We start from the raw sequence: 6028 nt of genomic DNA on the forward strand, positions 1-6028 counted from the left end.
AAAGGAAAGAATTTCCTAATTAAACAAGGAGTTTGTAGAGAATGTTTATAAACACTGCAGGATAGTAAGATTAATAAGGCTATGATTCCAGTGGAGGTGTCAGAATGAACATATTAATTACTCTAAGAAATTGCTAGTCCCTGGGCCAAGACTACACTTGGGTAATCACAGTGTTCTAGATATATTCAAAATCTGCAGCTCTACTACATTTTCATTGGCCTGAAAATGTACACTTTTCAGTGGTGATATATTTTATGGAAAATGAGCCCAGGAGAAACACACTTGAGTGCATGTTTAGAAGTATAGTTGTTCTCACAATGACCACCACATCCACATTACAATTCTATGTGCGCCCATATTTGGCACCATACAAACAGAATCCACCAAAACAGGTTTGTTCAAGTTATGTTTCATTGGCTTTTGATTTTGTGATAGACACAAACATTCAGGAAGCCAAATAAAGACATATGGAAACTTTGTATTGCAAACACAATCTAAACTTATGAAAACATCATGGACTTTGTATGTAAAGAAACACTCCCTTTGGGTGTACATGCAAATTCTTATATACATCTGTCTTCACAGATGCTGAGCAATGTATTGTGAGAAATTTAAACACTCGGTACTGTTTTATTTTTATTTAAAATATCCCCTATCTATAGATAATTTTAAAATCTCTTAAATCTCTAGCACAGAAACTTACTGCCCAGGCCATTAAGTATATACACATACACGCACTACTTTTTTCTCCAACTTTTGCAAACCTGAAATTTTAAGAGTCAATGCTGAAATAAAATGCATACTCACATGCAGTGCCAAATTTAAACCCAATCAATAAATTCTTTTGGGAGAAATGATATAAGTACAATGTTTGAAGTTTTTTTTTTTTTTTAATTAAGGGATGCTATGCTATAATGAGGGAATGCTCTATTAAGTACCCAATCTTCTTGGTGTTAGTTGTTTTGATGGAATTACTTTTTCCTGACTGGTTCAGATTTCCTGACATATTGGCCATAGAAAATTGCCATTTGCACACCACAGCTTGGTTGTGGCCATTAAAAAGGTAGTGGTTTCTTTCTGTAGTTTGCAGTCTGAGGAAATAACAGTGAGTCCATACTGCCCTTGCCTTCAGTGACCACAGACAAAAGTGCTAGATTTGAGCATGCAAAATCCTGCAGGTTGCCATTTCTGTAGGCTATGAAGCACACCCTTTATCCCACTAGTGTTACTTTACAAAGTACTTCTCAAACTTGAGCTGCATCAATACCCCAGCCCTGGAAGGTCTTGATGTGCAGATCGCTGACCTAGGCCCGTAAAATTTCTTATTTAGTAAGTCTAGCACGGAGTCTGAGCATTGGCATTTTTACCAAATTCTTAGTTATGGCTCTGGGAGACATACTTTGAGAACTACTGCCTAAAAAGATATAGCAAATGTGTCTACTTAAATGATGCTGAACCTGTTTTTCAAGAAAATGGCAATATTGTCCAGGCAGATGTCTCCGTTTCCTACCCGGGATACAGACTGCATGCTACTTACAATAAAATTAAATTTCAGAGTCATGGGCTCCACTGTTCCGTATTCAAGACTCTGATCATGGTGTGTGATGCAATTAACACAAACAGACCTTCCTGTGTTGCTTGGTTCCAGTGATTCTATTTCCCTATTGAAAATTAGGTGAAGATATGTACTCATTTGAAGGAGCTCCACTGTAAGTGCTTAGGAGAGTAAATGCTACAGATATTGCTTAGAAGCGAAGATTAAAGCTGAATTTAAGATTGGGGGAGGGAGTTCTTATAGAAGAAAAAAAAAAGACTTCAGAAAGCCTTCATTTCTCATCATATGCAGAAGTTTTCAGTATTCATGACTATGTATGGTAGCTCCTGGATTATTTCTTATCAAAGTTAAAAATCTTACACCTATGACGTGCTGTTATAGATTGTGTGAAAAGTGTGCCTTACCCATAATTAATACCAACTGGCAGAGAAAAATCTGAAATTTGATATTCAACCCAGTTAAAGAGAAGACAGTGGCCTTTGACCATGGTAATCAGACCCCCCCACCCCCCACCCCAGCAGGGTGGCTTCATTCTGAACTCAAGCCTGGCCTTCAGCACACAATCCTGGCCGCTGCTTTTTCTCTGTTACTCCTCCATGGAAACAGTCAGTGAAGCACAGTTATGTGTGGAAAAGTGCTTGTCCCACAGGCTGCATGTTCACCACAACAGCAAAGTACATTCAGTGGAAGAGCAAAACCTCTACGCGTGTCTGTGTAGACAGGAGTGACTTCAATCAAAGGGAGCGGGATTATAAGGTAAGAAAATACATTTCTAAATATTCCATATCAACAGGCTTCTCTTAAGGAAGAAAAAGCTTGGGGAGTCGCAGTTTACTTTTAAATGCTGAATGATGTTCTTCCTCTACTGATACACCTCATTTGATCACTTATTTTCGTCTCTCCAGAATAGATCATTATTAATCCTCACAATTAACTTGTGAGATGTAACCAGCCCTGTTGCACATCTGAGAAACCTTAAGAAAGGTTAAATTATCTGACCAAAGTTGTGATTAGTAAGTGGCACATTTGAACTCCTGCCACCAAAGCTGGTGTCTCTTCCTACCCTACTTTGGCTGCTCGTTCCTATCCCTCACTTTTTAGACTCAGATTGACTATGTTCATTTATGTACGAATATGTTTCACAAATGTAGCGTTTAGCATGGGAAAACATGTTTCTGGGTCTCTAAGCCTTTTCTACGAACTCTAAAATGTAAATGCTTTGCGTATTCCTCTAGCTGCTGAAGTAGCTCACCTTTTAATGACCAACGAATCCATGGTGACAGCTCCTAGTTGTGGTTCTGTTACAGAGGTGCCCTGTTCCTGGGAATGAGGTGGACTGCTAAGTAACTAATGCTTTTTCCATGAAAAGTGTTCAAAAGTGTACTTCCATAAGACCGAATAACTCAGAGTTCCTGGTACCCGTGGATCTGTACTCCACATTCCATGGCAATCCTGCTCAAGTCATGCATAAAGGAGAGCAAGTGCCACCTTTTCCTGCACGCGACGGGGAGGTGACATAACTGGGCCAATCAGACTTGGGCCAGCGCCACAGCTGACCTTGGTGGGGGCAGTGTGGGTGAAGGGAAGACGCAGGTCTGTGGCTGCCCAAGCAAGGATTCTCGGGGAAGGAGACCCAGCAAGATTTAAGAGGACAGAATAAGCATTATTAACCGACCTTCCGGATTTAACTACTTTCCTGAGTTTTCCAGAATCCAGTCAAAGTCATTTCCTTATTTTGCTGAAGCTAGAGTTTCTGTACATAGTACTAACACAAAACCCTAAAATACAGTATTTTATTTCTTTGAATTAGACCGTTGAATACAATTTATGTAATCTACAATTTATGTACTGTAATGTAACATATCAACTTCAGCTGTAGAACAGGCTTATGAAGTATCAGAGACAAAAAGAAGCTTTGTGAGAGTGAGATAAAACATTGAAAACCAACAACAGCCATTTTGGGGCAGTCAACAACAATGACTGCCCAGTCCCGTTTTTATTTTTCCCCCCGGAAAAACAAATCTGCTGACAAGAACTTCCTGTTCGTTCTTGGAGTATGAACTAATTAAATGTGCGAACTGCTACGAGGTGGGATCTCCCGTCCGCCTGGTCTTACAGAACAGGAGGCATGGAGAGGTTTGCATCTTAACTGAGGACACACACGGCAGGTAGGGTAGGAATTATCACATTATGGAACCGTGACATCTGGTTTGCTGGATTTTGTTTTCTTGTTGTCGGCTGCTTCTCACCTCTCTCGTCACTGAACTCGTCTTCAGAAAACCCTTCCAAACCTTAGTTTCTCTACACTACGGTGGAAAAGCTCATCGCTTTCACAGCACGTTTAACACTGAATACTGCACTGAGTAAATGCAGATCTAAGAGGCACAGTGGTGCTTGGGCAGATATTTTACGGTAAAATGGAGGCTTAGAAAACCTTTTCTGCTTGTCTTTTAGAAAGTATTATGTCAATGTATCCTATATACCTTCTCTCTACTTTATCAATTATTTCTTAAATCATAATTAGCCATGATACATAGCTGCAGTGATTTCCAAGTGCTTATAATATGCCAGGCATCCTGCCAAGCATGAACCTGAGCATTACGTTTCATGTGCTCATAACCAGCGTAAGAAGTATTCTGAAAAATCAGTACAAGCTGAGGAAGCCGTAATCAGGGCACACAAGGAGCAGGGATGAGAGGTCAAGGGATGGAGCCGTCCACTCTGAGAGCTGGGACTCCTGCCTTTACTAAGAGCAAAGTACTTTCAAACGCTATGAAAGAACTTCATTGTGAGAAGGGCAGGTATTGTATAGCAGGGAAAAGCTCTTAAAGGTATTCCTTGTTAACAGTTTATGGTGCTTCTTTTAACCCTACAGTTTCATACTGTCACTAGGATACAAATTTCCCTTCCCCTTTTCATCAGGATAATTTGTGTTCTCTACCCAACTACCAGCCAGTAGGTGGTTGGGTGGCGGGTACACGCAGGGAGGGAACTAGTGTGTCCGACTGTGTGGCTGAACACGAAGATGACGATCAGAAAAACTGAGTCATGAAATGTTTGTTTATTCCATGACATTTTAATCTTTCTCACCTTTATTTTTCATTTGAGCAATATGTACCATTATGATAGCTACTAAGGGTGAAAGGATTAATTAAAACTGTAATTATCTGATGAGACTAGCATACTGAGTAACCTGATTTAGGGCAAATTCATTTAATTCAAGGAAGAATACTAGACAGAGACAAGGTGAATAATGAAATAACAACTCAGCCTGCAGATCCTGTTTCCAGTACATTTTTCTAAGAAATACAGGTATGATTCAAATAAAGTCATAGTGTTTCAAAATTTTATTAATGAGTTCTGCATACAAATAAATTTAAAATGACTTTAGAAAAAATGATTAAGGTTCATAAAAAATCTGTTCTGTACATTTAAATCTAATTTTAATATTTAACATCATAATGCTTTGAAGCCTATAACTTAATTTTAGCTTTTAATAATTCTGCTGCATCTGAATAAAGACATCATCAGATAGAAAAAAAGCAAGAGACTAAAATATCCTGAATAAAAGCCGTTCTATAAAGTTTTATTAAAGCATTTAAAATAAAATTTAAAAGAATAGTTTTGACCAAAATTAGCAGTTATCAATGAAACATTACATGTTATAAAGAACTGCATTACAAATAATTGTTTTATATATATTAGAGTGATTTGTAACATAGTAAATATCATATATAAAAATCTCTTTAAGAAAAAAATTTAATATAGCTTAGCACTTTGGAAATGTTCCCAATAATAACAAGTAACTCTTAAAGACCTAGCCATGTCTTACCAAATAGTCATGCAGTGATATTCATAAATAAGCACTTATAAGAACTATCAGTATGTATGGTTGGCATCAGAAATTATACAATGAACAAATACATAGTGAATTCTTGGAAAAAAAACCACTCAGTTTAGAATAAGTGCCAGTCTAAAGTTTTTATTCTTCTGGATATACTGTTTCCTCCACTCTTCATTTTAATAGTGTTTTGCCCTCGACTGGTTCCCTCAAAGAACAAGCACACCCAGCCTACTCCTTTGTGATTTTGTACAAGAACTACAGACATCTAAAAGAAAACCGCTGCATTTCAACAGAAATTTTATCCACCTAACTCAGCAAGGCAGAAGCTCCACTCCAAAACTTTTATCCAAAGTTGCTTTAGAATTAGTCCTGTACATCCAATAGTATTTAATCTCGTCTTTGGGGTGAAGGAAAATCCACCTCTTAAAAGTACATATTAAAATTTCCAAATTAAATTGGGATAGAGGTAGGAAATAAAGTGACTTCTTGTGAAGTGAAGCTTCCCCATCAGCTGGTTTAAAAATATTAATAACTAAAGGGCCAGGGATTTGGCTCAGTGGTTTAGTGGCCTGCCTCGCAAGTGCAAGGACCCGAGTTCAATTCCCGGTACAAAAAAAAAAAAAAAAAAA

General features: G+C 38.0%; 1 long non-coding RNA gene across 1 annotated transcript in view; it reads left to right on the forward strand.

The window, feature by feature from the left end:
* The first annotated feature begins 1856 nt into the window (after window positions 1-1856).
* Window positions 1857-6028, forward strand: part of LOC104857761 — a 9163-nt gene continuing 4991 nt past the window's right edge. The window contains exon 1 of the long non-coding RNA XR_778952.2: window positions 1857-2311. This is a non-coding gene — a long non-coding RNA (uncharacterized LOC104857761). The remainder of the gene's footprint in view (window positions 2312-6028) is intronic.

The sequence above is a fragment of the Fukomys damarensis genome, unplaced genomic scaffold (genome assembly GCF_012274545.1).
Source record: "Fukomys damarensis isolate Sample0158 unplaced genomic scaffold, DMR_v1.0_HiC HiC_scaffold_27, whole genome shotgun sequence".
NCBI lineage: Eukaryota > Metazoa > Chordata > Mammalia > Rodentia > Bathyergidae > Fukomys > Fukomys damarensis.